A 15,840-nucleotide genomic window follows, 5' to 3' on the forward strand; every position below is an offset into this window, starting at 1 on the left:
ACATCATTCGATTCATACATATAAAGCTATCTTATTCGAAGGTTTAAACTTGTAATCACTAGAACATAGTTTAGTTAATTCTAAACTTGTTCGCAAACAAAAGTTAATCCTTCTAACTTGACTTTTAAAATCAACTAAACACATGTTCTATATCTATATGATATGCTAACTTAATGATTTAAAACCTGGAAACACGAAAAACACCGTAAAACCGGATTTACGCCGTCGTAGTAACACCGCGGGCTGTTTTGGGTTAGTTAATTAAAAACTATGATAAACTTTGATTTAAAAGTTGTTATTCTGAGAAAATGATTTTTATTATGAACATGAAACTATATCCAAAAATTATGGTTAAACTCAACGTGGAAGTATGTTTTCTAAAATGGTCATCTAGACGTCGTTCTTTCGACTGAAATGACTACCTTTACAAAAACGACTTGTAACTTATTTTTCCGACTAGAAACCTATACTTTTTTTGTTTAGATTCATACAATAGAGTTCAATATGAAACCATAGCAATTTGATTCACTCAAAACGGATTTAAAATGAAGAAGTTATGGGTAAAACAAGATTGGATAATTTTTCTCATTTTAGCTACGTGAAAATTGGTAACAAATCTATTCCAACCATAACTTAATCAACTTGTATTATATATTATGTAATCTTGAGATACCATAGACACGTATACAATGTTTCGACCTATCATGTCGACACATCTATATATATTTCGGAACAACCATAGACACTCTATATGTGAATGTTGGAGTTAGCTATACAGGGTTGAGGTTGATTCCAAAATATATATAGTTTGAGTTGTGATCAATACTGAGATACGTATACACTGGGTCGTGGATTGATTCAAGATAATATTTATCGATTTATTTCTGTACATCTAACTGTGGACAACTAGTTGTAGGTTACTAACGAGGACAGCTGACTTAATAAACTTAAAACATCAAAATATATTAAAAGTGTTGTAAATATATTTTGAACATACTTTGATATATATGTATATATTGTTATAGGTTCGTGAATCAACCAGTGGCCAAGTCTTACTTCCCGACGAAGTAAAAATCTGTGAAAGTGAGTTATAGTCCCACTTTTAAAATCTAATATTTTTGGGATGAGAATACATGCAGGTTTTATAAATGATTTACAAAATAGACACAAGTACGTGAAACTACACTCTATGGTTGAATTATCGAAATCGAATATGCCCCTTTTTATTAAGTCTGGTAATCTAAGAATTAGGGAACAGACACCCTAATTGACGCGAATCCTAAAGATAGATCTATTGGGCCTAACAAACCCCATCCAAAGTACCGGATGCTTTAGTACTTCGAAATTTATATCATATCCGAAGGGTGTCCCGGAATGATGGGGATATTCTTATATATGCATCTTGTTATTGTCGGTTACCAGGTGTTCACCATATGAATGATTTTTATCTCTATGTATGGGATGTGTATTGAAATATGAAATCTTGTGGTCTATTGTTACGATTTGATATATATAGGTTAAACCTATAACTCACCAACATTTTTGTTGACGTTTTAAGCATGTTTATTCTCAGGTGATTATTAAGAGCTTCCGCTGTCGCATACTTAAATAAGGACAAGATTTGGAGTCCATGCTTGTATGATATTGTATAAAAACTGCATTCAAGAAACTTATTTTGTTGTAACATATTTGTATTGTAAACCATTATGTAATGGTCGTGTGTAAACAGGATATTTTAGATTATCATTATTTGATAATCTACGTAAAGCTTTTTAAACCTTTATTGATGAAATAAAGGTTATGGTTTGTTTAAAAATGAATGCAGTCTTTGAAAAACGTCTCATATAGAGGTCAAAACCTCGCAACGAAATCAATTAATATGGAACGTTTTTAATCAATAAGAACGGGACATTTCAGTTGGTATCAGAGCGTTGGTCTTAGAGAACCAGAAAATTTGCATTAGTGTGTCTTATCGAGTTTGTTAGGATGCATTAGTGAGTCTGGACTTCGACCGTGTTTTCTTTAAAAATGATTGCTTAACATTTTTGTTGGAAACTATATATTTTTAACATATGAATATTATGTGATATATTAATCTCTTAACGTGTTTGATATTATGTGATAGATGTCTACCTCTAGAACAAGTCACATTGACTCACCTAATAATAATGAAGAGTCAAATGTAAATTGGAATGATTTGTGGACTGATTCACAAGTTCCCGAAGAGGAACCGGAAGAAGAGTCGGAACCCGAAGAAGAATCGGAACCGGAAGAAGAATCGGAACCGGATGAAGAAATAGAACCGGTGGGGGAAATAATAAAACGGTTAAGTAAAAGAAAATCCTCAACCAACCAACCAAAGTTAATTATGGTCAATGGTGTTTCCGCCAAGGAAGCAAAATATTGGGAGGATTACCAATTCTCCGATGAATCGGATTCCGACGAGAATTCCGATGATATTATAGAAATTACCCCAACTGAATTTAAAAAGGCAAAAGAAAATAATAAGGGAAAGGGCATAAAAATAGAGAAATCTAATTCCAACCCCGATGAACTTTATATGTATCGTCAACCCCCGAAGTCCTTAAGTTGTAACAATGACCCGGGAACCTCTAAACCACCAGGTTTTTCTAAACCAATGTGGACAACGACCGCTCGTATTAGGGGAACATCATATATCCCTAGAAACTTGGCAAAACGAACCAAAACCGAAGAAGAAGAAACGAGCGAGTCGGAATAAGATAGTTGTATTCGTGTGGTGTAATATATGGAATATAGTGTTCTTATGCTTTATGATATATGTAAAAATTGCTTGTATTAATAAGTATTTTTTTTATGAATCTAACTCTTGTCTATTTTACAGTTTAAAAACACAAAATGGATAGACAACCCAATATTTTAAGAGACCTACCCGGAGACATGATTGATGAAATCTTGTCTAGAGTCGGCCAGAATTCTTCGGCACAACTATTTAAGGCGAGATCAGTTTGTAAGACATTCGAAGAACGTTCCAAGAATGTCTTGGTTTATAAGAGACTTTCGTTTGAAAGATGGGGGATATCACATTGGGAAACCCATAAGTTACGATGTGTTTACTTTGACGCATATATTGCGGGGAACCCAAATGCTATTTTACGCAACGGGTTAAGAAATTATTTTGACTCAATATATCCGAATATTGGACTTCGTGATTTAGAAAAAGCGGCTAACATGCAACATAAAGAAGCATGTTATGCTTACGGATTAGTAATGTTCGCTTCTCACCAAAGTGAGAACAAGAACATCGGGCTACAACTATTAAACAAAACGTTTCCACAAGTGACGGAGTCGGTAATTGGGGTAAGAAATGAGGTTTTTAGATTATTACGGGACTGTTGGACATTACGTAACCCTCGTCCCTTTGATGACGTTACAACACGCTGTCTTATCAACGGCCATAACGGTTATGTTGCACAAGACCAAGGATGGGAAGTAGTCCTAGTAAAACCAGAATGCATGACTTGTTTCTGGACGTATGAATTACGTGTCTTTATTGCCTTTGCTGAACGACTTGTGTACTAGCTAGAATTGTCTTCACAACTATCTTGTATCAAAGTTATTGTGTGCTATATTTCATGCTTTATGTAAAATAAGCGGTATTGTAAGTTTGTAAAATATTGTATAAAAGTTTGAACGCGAAATATTATTATAATCAGTTTTTCATATAGAATTGTAGTAGTTGAATTGTATATTAGCTACTAAGTATGAACTTAACGGGTAGGTACTACCCGAATTTAAACTTATAAAACGCTAATATGAAGAAAAAGCTTTTATAAATGAGTTCATATTATGCTACGAAATACTATTAACTACTCTTAATATTCTGTATGATTAACTTGTTCCATTTAACTATTTTGAAGGAAATGGCACCGACTACTCGACACACCGTGAATATGAATGAAGAGGAATTCCGTACTTTTATAGCTTCAAACATAGCCGCAGTACAGGCTGCGCTACATACCAACAATAACCTTGGATCTAGCAGTACAGGAAATCGTGTAGGATGCACCTACAAATAATTCACTGCCTGCAAACCTTTGGAATTTGATGGAACCGAAGGACCGATCGGATTGAAACGGTGGACCGAGAAGGTTGAATCGGTGTTTGCCATAAGTAAGTGTACTGAAGAGGACAAAGTGAAGTACGCTACGCATACCTTCACAGGTTCTGCGTTAACATGGTGGAATACCTATCTAGAGCAAGTGGGACAAGATGATGCGTACGCACTACCGTGGTCAGCATTCAAGCACTTGATGAACGAGAAGTACCGTCCCAGAACCGAGGTCAATAAGCTCAAGACAGAACTTAGAGGGTTACGAACCCAAGGATTTGATATTACCACGTACGAAAGACGATTCACAGAATTGTGCCTATTGTGTCCGGGAGCATTCGAAGATGAGGAAGAGAAGATCGACGCGTTTGTGAAAGGATTACCGGAAAGAATCCAAGAAGATATAAGTTCACACGAGCCCGCCTCCATACAACAGGCATGTAGAATGGCTCACAAACTAGTGAACCAGATTGAAGAAAGAATTAAAGAACAGACTGCTGAAGAGGCCAATGTGAAGCAAGTCAAAAGAAAGTGGGAGGAAAACGGTGATAAGAATCACCAATACAACAACAACAGCAATTACAACAATAATCGCAACAATTATCCCAACAATCGCAACATCAATCGCAACTACAACAAACGGCCCAACAACAACAACAACAACAACAACAGCAACTACAACAATCATCCCAACAACAATAATAACCGCAACAACAACAACAATCAGAAGCAACTATGCCAAAGGTGTGAAAAGAATCACTCGGGGTTCTGCACCAAATTTTGCAACAAATGTAAAAGAAATGGTCATAGCGCGGCGAAGTGTGAGGTCTACGGACCAGGGGTTAATAGAACGAAAGGAACAAATGGTGTCGGAACGAGTAATGGCGGAGCAAGTAGTGTCGGAGCAAGTTATGCCAATGTAGTTTGTTATAAATGTGGAAAACCAGGCCACATTATTAGAAATTGCCCGAACCAGGAGAACACGAATGGACAAGGCCGTGGAAGAGTTTTCAATATTAATGCGGTAGAGGCACAGGAAGACCCGGAGCTTGTTACGGGTACGTTTCTTATTGACAATAAATCTGCTTACGTTTTATTTGATTCGGGTGCGGATAGAAGCTATATGAGTAGAGATTTTTGTGCTAAATTAAGTTGTCCATTGACGCCTTTGGATAGTAAATTTTTACTCGAATTAGCAAATGGTAAATTAATTTCAGCAGATAATATATGTCGGAATCGAGAAATTAAACTGGTTAGCGAAACATTTAAGATTGATTTGATACCAGTAGAGTTAGGGAGTTTTGATGTGATAATCGGTATGGACTGGTTGAAAGAAGTGAAAGCGGAGATCGTTTGTTACAAAAATGCAATTCGCATTATACGAGAAAAAGGAAAACCCTTAATGGTGTACGGAGAAAAGGGCAACACGAAGCTACATCTTATTAGTAATTTGAAGGCACAAAAACTAATAAGAAAAGGTTGCTATGCTGTTCTAGCACACGTCGAGAAAGTACAAACTGAAGAAAAGAGCATCAATGATGTTCCCATTGCAAAAGAATTTCCCGATGTATTTCCGAAAGAATTACCGGGATTACCCCCACATCGATCCGTTGAATTTCAAATAGATCTTGTACCAGGAGCTGCACCAATAGCTCGTGCTCCTTACAGACTCGCACCCAGCGAGATGAAAGAACTGCAAAGCCAATTACTAGAACTTTTAGAGCGTGGTTTCATTCGACCAAGCACATCACCGTGGGGAGCTCCTGTTTTGTTTGTCAAGAAGAAAGATGGTACATTCAGGTTGTGTATCGACTACCGAGAGTTGAACAAACTTACCATCAAGAACCGCTACCCACTACCGAGAATCGACGACTTATTTGATCAACTACAAGGCTCGTCTGTTTATTCAAAGATTGACTTACGTTCCGGGTATCATCAAATGCGGGTGAAAGAAGATGATATTCCAAAGACTGCTTTCAGAACACGTTACGGTCATTACGAGTTTATGGTCATGCCGTTTGGTTTAACTAATGCACCAGCTGTGTTCATGGACCTTATGAACCGAGTGTGTGGACCATACCTTGACAAGTTTGTCATTGTTTTCATTGATGACATACTTATTTACTCAAAGAATGACCAAGAACACGGTGAACATTTGAGAAAGGTGTTAGAAGTATTGAGGAAGGAAGAATTGTACGCTAAGTTTTCAAAGTGTGCATTTTGGTTGGAAGAAGTTCAATTCCTCGGTCACATAGTGAACAAAGAAGGTATTAAGGTGGATCCGGCAAAGATAGAAACTGTTGAAAAGTGGGAAACCCCGAAAACTCCGAAACACATACGCCAGTTTTTAGGACTAGCTGGTTAATTCCAAATCATGGGTCGTATAATTTTGTTCGTGAATCTTCAATTGTCTAGACGCATAAGCAATCACCTTCGTTCGTTGCATTAATACACAACCGAGACCTTGCTTTGATGCGTCACAATAAATCACAAAATCATCATTCCCTTCAGGCAATGACCTATTATCATGAAATGTCCCATCGCATGACTAATTACTTATACAAAACTGTTTGCTTTCCAACTTTTCTTAAACCCACGAATTATCTTCATCAAATTTAACATCATCTTTATCTTTATCTAATATCATCATTGTTTTAACCCAACCCTTATCATGATCATTATTTTCCTAACATTATAATCATCATCTTCCATGATCATTATATACTCATCACCATTCCTATATATTCATCATCACCATCTTAGCTTCGTTACTCATCACTGCAGCATCATTCATCTTCATAATTATCATCTAGACGTCATTTTTAACAATACACCTAAGCTAATTCTTAGCCCAATAATATAACCAGAGACACGACCCAATAACACTTATACTCACGGCCCAATATGCAAACAAAATTATGTGTTTGGACTGGTACTATTCGGATGGAGTATGAGTATAACAGAAAAACAAATTTTGCTGCTATCTTCAAATTACATCTGTCATCATCATACTAGCATAATTTTATCATAATCATAGCATCATCTTAATCATGAATATTACTATCACTTTACCCCACTATCCTCAACATTATCATCATAAAAAGCTTTACAAAATCGACAAGGAAGTTTTTAAGCAATTGGTGTCACCAATAAATAAAACAAAATTATGAAACCTCACGTCCTCAAAGTAATATGGACAGCTGCATTCCATTGATTGCCTTTTTCTAAAACTAAAACCTTTGGATAGCCACATGCATTAAGCTATAGTTGCTTAACCCATAGACCCTACACGTTTTCCACTTCGAAGTAAATAGAAAAAAAAAATTTGGTTGCAAGAAGATTACATGAATTATCACGTGAATAAAGCAAGTGGTTGATTTGGTTTCTTTAGTCAATATGTGGGATCACTTGTTGGGTACTTGTCTACCATTAAATCATAAATCTTCCCACATCCATAAACTTTACATGATGCATTTCAAATTTAATTCCCTTTATAATTATGTTGCTAAACACAATAACCTATGTTTTCATTTCGTTTCATTACGTACCAACTACAAGAAAACGAAGCAGTTGTATATCAGACTGTTTTCGTGGTTTTTGCAGAAAAGAGTGAGAGAAAGAAACAAGTTGGTTGGCTCGTTGAAAACAGAAATATGTAGCAGTGACGATAAAAATATAAATGGGTTTCGATCATGAAGGTGGTGAAACGGGTTGTTGATTATGGTGATCGAATAATATAGTAGAGAAGCAACCAAGATGGTAGGTTTGATTGTCGAGTTTTCAACAAGGAAGAAGGTGGAAGTGATGGTGGTTCAAGGCAGTTCTAGGGTGGTGCGTGGTGGTTGACGAATCAAAGAAGTAGTAGGAAGGAAGTGGGTTTTTGTGTTTAATGGTTTCGAGCTTGGTGACGATGAAACAAGAAATGATATCGTACCCGCAGTAGTTTAGTAGCGATTTAATGGTATTTGATGAGCATTAGAACTGTAGAGGAACAAGTATAGCAGCTGCATCATGTTCGAGTAGAGATGCACCAAGAAATAATATTGGTAATAGTGAGAATGGTATAGTTGTAGACGGGTTAATGGTGACTGGGATATCGTTTACATGTAGTAGTAATGTCTTCATGGTACATGGTGATGATGACTTTTGCTAACCGAAATAGAAAAATAGATCATAAAGAAAAGGATGAAGAAAAAAAAAGAAAGATGGTGATTATGAGTGGTGGGAAATCATTTGATTTTTATGAATATACAATTACAAAAATATATGTACAATAAATATAACAATCTTATTTCAATTAATAAGATGTAAGTTTAAATGTATTTTTAATCAATATTTTACGGGACATTTCAGTTGGTGTTAATTCTAAACTTGTTCGCAAACAAAAGTTAATCCTTCTAACTTGACTTTTAAAATCAACTAAACACATGTTCTATATCTATATGATATGCTAACTTAATGATTTAAAACCTGGAAACACGAAAAACACCGTAAAACCGGATTTACGCCGTCGTAGTAACACCGCGGGCTGTTTTGGGTTAGTTAATTAAAAACTATGATAAACTTTGATTTAAAAGTTGTTATTCTGAGAAAATGATTTTTATTATGAACATGAAACTATATCCAAAAATTATGGTTAAACTCAACGTGGAAGTATGTTTTCTAAAATGGTCATCTAGACGTCGTTCTTTCGACTGAAATGACTACCTTTACAAAAACGACTTGTAACTTATTTTTCCGACTAGAAACCTATACTTTTTTTGTTTAGATTCATACAATAGAGTTCAATATGAAACCATAGCAATTTGATTCACTCAAAACGGATTTAAAATGAAGAAGTTATGGGTAAAACAAGATTGGATAATTTTTCTCATTTTAGCTACGTGAAAATTGGTAACAAATCTATTCCAACCATAACTTAATCAACTTGTATTATATATTATGTAATCTTGAGATACCATAGACACGTATACAATGTTTCGACCTATCATGTCGACACATCTATATATATTTCGGAACAACCATAGACACTCTATATGTGAATGTTGGAGTTAGCTATACAGGGTTGAGGTTGATTCCAAAATATATATAGTTTGAATTGTGATCAATACTGAGATACGTATACACTGGGTCGTGGATTGATTCAAGATAATATTTATCGATTTATTTCTGTACATCTAACTGTGGACAACTAGTTGTAGGTTACTAACGAGGACAGCTGACTTAATAAACTTAAAACATCAAAATATATTAAAAGTGTTGTAAATATATTTTGAACATACTTTGATATATATGTATATATTGTTATAGGTTCGTGAATCAACCAGTGGCCAAGTCTACATAGAGATAAAAATCATTCATATGGTGAACACCTGGTAACCGACAATAACAAGATGCATATATAAGAATATCCCCATCATTCCGGGACACCCTTCGGATATGATATAAATTTCGAAGTACTAAAGCATCCGGTACTTTGGATGGGGTTTGTTAGGCCCAATAGATCTATCTTTAGGATTCGCGTCAATTAGGGTGTCTGTTCCCTAATTCTTAGATTACCAGACTTAATAAAAAGGGGCATATTCGATTTCGATAATTCAACCATAGAGTGTAGTTTCACGTACTTGTGTCTATTTTGTAAATCATTTATAAAACCTGCATGTATTCTCATCCCAAAAATATTAGATTTTAAAAGTGGGACTATAACTCACTTTCACAGATTTTTACTTCGTCGGGAAGTAAGACTTGGCCACTGGTTGATTCACGAACCTATAACAATATATACATATATATCAAAGTATGTTCAAAATATATTTACAACACTTTTAATATATTTTAATGTTTTAAGTTTATTAAGTCAGCTGTCCTCGTTAGTAACCTACAACTAGTTGTCCACAGTTAGATGTACAGAAATAAATCGATAAATATTATCTTGAATCAATCCACGACCCAGTGTATACGTATCTCAGTATTGATCACAACTCAAACTATATATATTTTGGAATCAACCTCAACCCTGTATAGCTAACTCCAACATTCACATATAGAGTGTCTATGGTTGTTCCGAAATATATATAGATGTGTCGACATGATAGGTCGAAACATTGTATACGTGTCTATGGTATCTCAAGATTACATAATATATAATACAAGTTGATTAAGTTATGGTTGGAATAGATTTGTTACCAATTTTCACGTAGCTAAAATGAGAAAAATTATCCAATCTTGTTTTACCCATAACTTCTTCATTTTAAATCCGTTTTGAGTGAATCAAATTGCTATGGTTTCATATTGAACTCTATTGTATGAATCTAAACAAAAAAAGTATAGGTTTCTAGTCGGAAAAATAAGTTACAAGTCGTTTTTGTAAAGGTAGTCATTTCAGTCGAAAGAACGACGTCTAGATGACCATTTTAGAAAACATACTTCCACGTTGAGTTTAACCATAATTTTTGGATATAGTTTCATGTTCATAATAAAAATCATTTTCTCAGAATAACAACTTTTAAATCAAAGTTTATCATAGTTTTTAATTAACTAACCCAAAACAGCCCGCGGTGTTACTACGACGGCGTAAATCCGGTTTTACGGTGTTTTTCGTGTTTCCAGGTTTTAAATCATTAAGTTAGCATATCATATAGATATAGAACATGTGTTTAGTTGATTTTAAAAGTCAAGTTAGAAGGATTAACTTTTGTTTGCGAACAAGTTTAGAATTAACTAAACTATGTTCTAGTGATTACAAGTTTAAACCTTCGAATAAGATAGCTTTATATGTATGAATCGAATGATGTTATGAACATCATTACTACCTTAAGTTCCTTGGATGAACCTACTGGAAAAGAGAAAAATGGATCTAACTTCAATGGGTCCTTGGATGGCTCAAAGTTCTTGAAGAAAAATAATGACACGAAAACAAGTTCAAGTAAGATCATCACTTGAAATAAGATTGTTATAGTTATAGAAATTGAACCAAAGTTTGAATATGATTATTACCTTGTATTAGAATGATAACCTACTGTAAGAAACAAAGATTTCTTGAGGTTGGATGATCACCTTACAAGATTGGAAGTGAGCTAGCAAACTTGAAAGTATTCTTGATTTTATGAAACTAGAACTTTTGGAATTTATGAAGAACACTTAGAACTTGAAGATAGAACTTGAGAGAGTTCAATTAGATGAAGAAAATTGAAGAATGAAAGTGTTTGTAGGTGTTTTTGGTCGTTGGTGTATGGATTAGATATAAAGGATATGTAATTTTGTTTTCATGTAAATAAGTCATGAATGATTACTCATATTTTTGTAATCTTATGAGATATTTCATGCTAGTTGCCAAATGATGGTTCCCACATGTGTTAGGTGACTCACATGGGCTGCCAAGAGCTAATAATTGGAGTGTATATACCAATAGTACATACATCTAAAAGCTGTGTATTGTACGAGTACGAATACGGGTGCATACGAGTAGAATTGTTGATGAAACTGAACGAGAATGTAATTGTAAGCATTTTTGTTAAGTAGAAGTATTTTGATAAGTGTATTGAAGTCTTTCAAAAGTGTATAAATACATATTAAAACACTACATGTATATACATTTTAACTGAGTCGTTAAGTCATCGTTAGTCGTTACATGTAAGTGTTGTTTTGAAACCTTTAGGTTAACGATCTTGTTAAATGTTGTTAACCCAATGTTTATAATATCAAAAGAGATTTTAAATTATTATATTATCATGATATTATGATGTACGAATATCTCTTAATATGATATATATACATTAAATGTCGTTACAACGATAAACGTTACATATATGTCTCGTTTCAAAATCATTAAGTTAGTAGTCTTGTTTTTACATATGTAGTTCATTGTTAATATAATTAATGATATGTTTACTTATCATAATATCATGTTAACTATATATATAACCATATATATGTCATCATATAGTTTTTTTACAAGTTTTAACGTTCGTGAATCACCGGTCAACTTGGGTGGTCAATTGTCTATATGAAACCTATTTCAATTAATCAAGTCTTAACAAGTTTTATTAATTACATAATATATGATTCTTGTCAAGTAATCTTAATATTTCGACTTTGATGACGTTACAACACGCTGTCTTATCAACGGCCATAACGGTTATGTTGCACAAGACCAAGGATGGGAAGTAGTCCTAGTAAAACCAGAATGCATGACTTGTTTCTGGAAGTATGAATTACGTGTCTTTATTGCCTTTGCTGAACGACTTGTGTACTAGCTAGAATTGTCTTCACAACTATCTTGTATCAAAGTTATTGTGTGCTATATTTCATGCTTTATGTAAAATAAGCGGTATTGTAAGTTTGTAAAATATTGTATAAAAGTTTGAACGCGAAATATTATTATAATCAGTTTTTCATATAGAATTGTAGTAGTTGAATTGTATATTAGCTACTAAGTATGAACTTAACGGGTAGGTACTACCCGAATTTAAACTTATAAAACGCTAATATGAAGAAAAAGCTTTTATAAATGAGTTCATATTATGCTACGAAATACTATTAACTACTCTTAATATTCTGTATGATTAACTTGTTCCATTTAACTATTTTGAAGGAAATGGCACCGACTACTCGACACACCGTGAATATGAATGAAGAGGAATTCCGTACTTTTCTAGCTTCAAACATAGCCGCAGTACAGGCTGCGCTACATACCAACAATAACCTTGGATCTAGCAGTACAGGAAATCGTGTAGGATGCACCTACAAAGAATTCACTGCCTGCAAACCTTTGGAATTTGATGGAACCGAAGGACCGATCGGATTGAAACAGTGGACCGAGAAGGTTGAATCGGTGTTTGCCATAAGTAAGTGTACTGAAGAGGACAAAGTGAAGTACGCTACGCATACCTTCACAGGTTCTGCGTTAACATGGTGGAATACCTATCTAGAGCAAGTGGGACAAGATGATGCGTACGCACTACCGTGGTCAGCATTCAAGCACTTGATGAACGAGAAGTACCGTCCCAGAACCGAGGTCAATAAGCTCAAGACAGAACTTAGAGGGTTACGAACCCAAGGATTTGATATTACCACGTACGAAAGACGATTCACAGAATTGTGCCTATTGTGTCCGGGAGCATTCGAAGATGAGGAAGAGAAGATCGACGCGTTTGTGAAAGGATTACCGGAAAGAATCCAAGAAGATATAAGTTCACACGAGCCCGCCTCCATACAACAGGCATGTAGAATGGCTCACAAACTAGTGAACCAGATTGAAGAAAGAATTAAAGAACAGACTGCTGAAGAGGCCAATGTGAAGCAAGTCAAAAGAAAGTGGGAGGAAAACGGTGATAAGAATCACCAATACAACAACAACAGCAATTACAACAATAATCGCAACAATTATCCCAACAATCGCAACATCAATCGCAACTACAACAAACGGCCCAACAACAACAACAACAACAACAACAACAGCAACTACAACAATCATCCCAACAACAATAATAACCGCAACAACAACAACAATCAGAAGCAACTATGCCAAAGGTGTGAAAAGAATCACTCGGGGTTCTGCACCAAATTTTGCAACAAATGTAAAAGAAATGGTCATAGCGCGGCGAAGTGTGAGGTCTACGGACCAGGGGTTAATAGAACGAAAGGAACAAATGGTGTCGGAACGAGTAATGGCGGAGCAAGTAGTGTCGGAGCAAGTTATGCCAATGTAGTTTGTTATAAATGTGGAAAACCAGGCCACATTATTAGAAATTGCCCGAACCAGGAGAACACGAATGGACAAGGCCGTGGAAGAGTTTTCAATATTAATGCGGTAGAGGCACAGGAAGACCCGGAGCTTGTTACGGGTACGTTTCTTATTGACAATAAATCTGCTTACGTTTTATTTGATTCGGGTGCGGATAGAAGCTATATGAGTAGAGATTTTTGTGCTAAATTAAGTTGTCCATTGACGCCTTTGGATAGTAAATTTTTACTCGAATTAGCAAATGGTAAATTAATTTCAGCAGATAATATATGTCGGAATCGAGAAATTAAACTGGTTAGCAAAACATTTAAGATTGATTTGATACCAGTAGAGTTAGGGAGTTTTGATGTGATAATCGGTATGGACTGGTTGAAAGAAGTGAAAGCGGAGATCGTTTGTTACAAAAATGCAATTCGCATTATACGAGAAAAAGGAAAACCCTTAATGGTGTACGGAGAAAAGGGCAACACGAAGCTACATCTTATTAGTAATTTGAAGGCACAAAAACTAATAAGAAAAGGTTGCTATGCTGTTCTAGCACACGTCGAGAAAGTACAAACTGAAGAAAAGAGCATCAATGATGTTCCCATTGCAAAAGAATTTCCCGATGTATTTCCGAAAGAATTACCGGGATTACCCCCACATCGATCCGTTGAATTTCAAATAGATCTTGTACCAGGAGCTGCACCAATAGCTCGTGCTCCTTACAGACTCGCACCCAGCGAGATGAAAGAACTGCAAAGCCAATTACTAGAACTTTTAGAGCGTGGTTTCATTCGACCAAGCACATCACCGTGGGGAGCTCCTGTTTTGTTTGTCAAGAAGAAAGATGGTACATTCAGGTTGTGTATCGACTACCGAGAGTTGAACAAACTTACCATCAAGAACCGCTACCCACTACCGAGAATCGACGACTTATTTGATCAACTACAAGGCTCGTCTGTTTATTCAAAGATTGACTTACGTTCCGGGTATCATCAAATGCGGGTGAAAGAAGATGATATTCCAAAGACTGCTTTCAGAACACGTTACGGTCATTACGAGTTTATGGTCATGCCGTTTGGTTTAACTAATGCACCAGCTGTGTTCATGGACCTTATGAACCGAGTGTGTGGACCATACCTTGACAAGTTTGTCATTGTTTTCATTGATGACATACTTATTTACTCAAAGAATGACCAAGAACACGGTGAACATTTGAGAAAGGTGTTAGAAGTATTGAGGAAGGAAGAATTGTACGCTAAGTTTTCAAAGTGTGCATTTTGGTTGGAAGAAGTTCAATTCCTCGGTCACATAGTGAACAAAGAAGGTATTAAGGTGGATCCGGCAAAGATAGAAACTGTTGAAAAGTGGGAAACCCCGAAAACTCCGAAACACATACGCCAGTTTTTAGGACTAGCTGGTTACTACAGAAGGTTCATCCAAGACTTTTCCGGAATAGCAAAACCCTTGACTGCATTAACGCATAAAGGGAAGAAATTTGAATGGAATGATGAACAAGAGAAAGCGTTTCAGTTATTGAAGAAAAAGCTAACTACGGCACCTATATTGTCATTGCCTGAAGGGAATGATGATTTTGTGATTTATTGTGACGCATCAAAGCAAGGTCTCGGTTGTGTATTAATGCAACGAACGAAGGTGATTGCTTATGCGTCTAGACAATTGAAGATTCACGAACAAAATTATACGACCCATGATTTGGAATTAGGCGCGGTTGTTTTTGCATTAAAGACTTGGAGGCACTACTTATATGGGATCAAAAGTATTATATATACCGACCACAAAAGTCTTCAACACATATTTAATCAGAAACAACTGAATATGAGGCAGCGTAGGTGGATTGAATTATTGAATGATTACGATTTTGAGATTCGTTACCACCCGGGGAAGGCAAATGTGGTAGCCGATGCCTTGAGCAGGAAGGATAGAGAACCCATTCGAGTAAAATCTATGAATATAATGATTCATAATAACATTACTACTCAAATAAAGGAGGCGCAACAAG

This window comes from Rutidosis leptorrhynchoides, chromosome 6, assembly GCF_046630445.1.
Source record: "Rutidosis leptorrhynchoides isolate AG116_Rl617_1_P2 chromosome 6, CSIRO_AGI_Rlap_v1, whole genome shotgun sequence".
Lineage (NCBI taxonomy): Eukaryota > Viridiplantae > Streptophyta > Magnoliopsida > Asterales > Asteraceae > Rutidosis > Rutidosis leptorrhynchoides.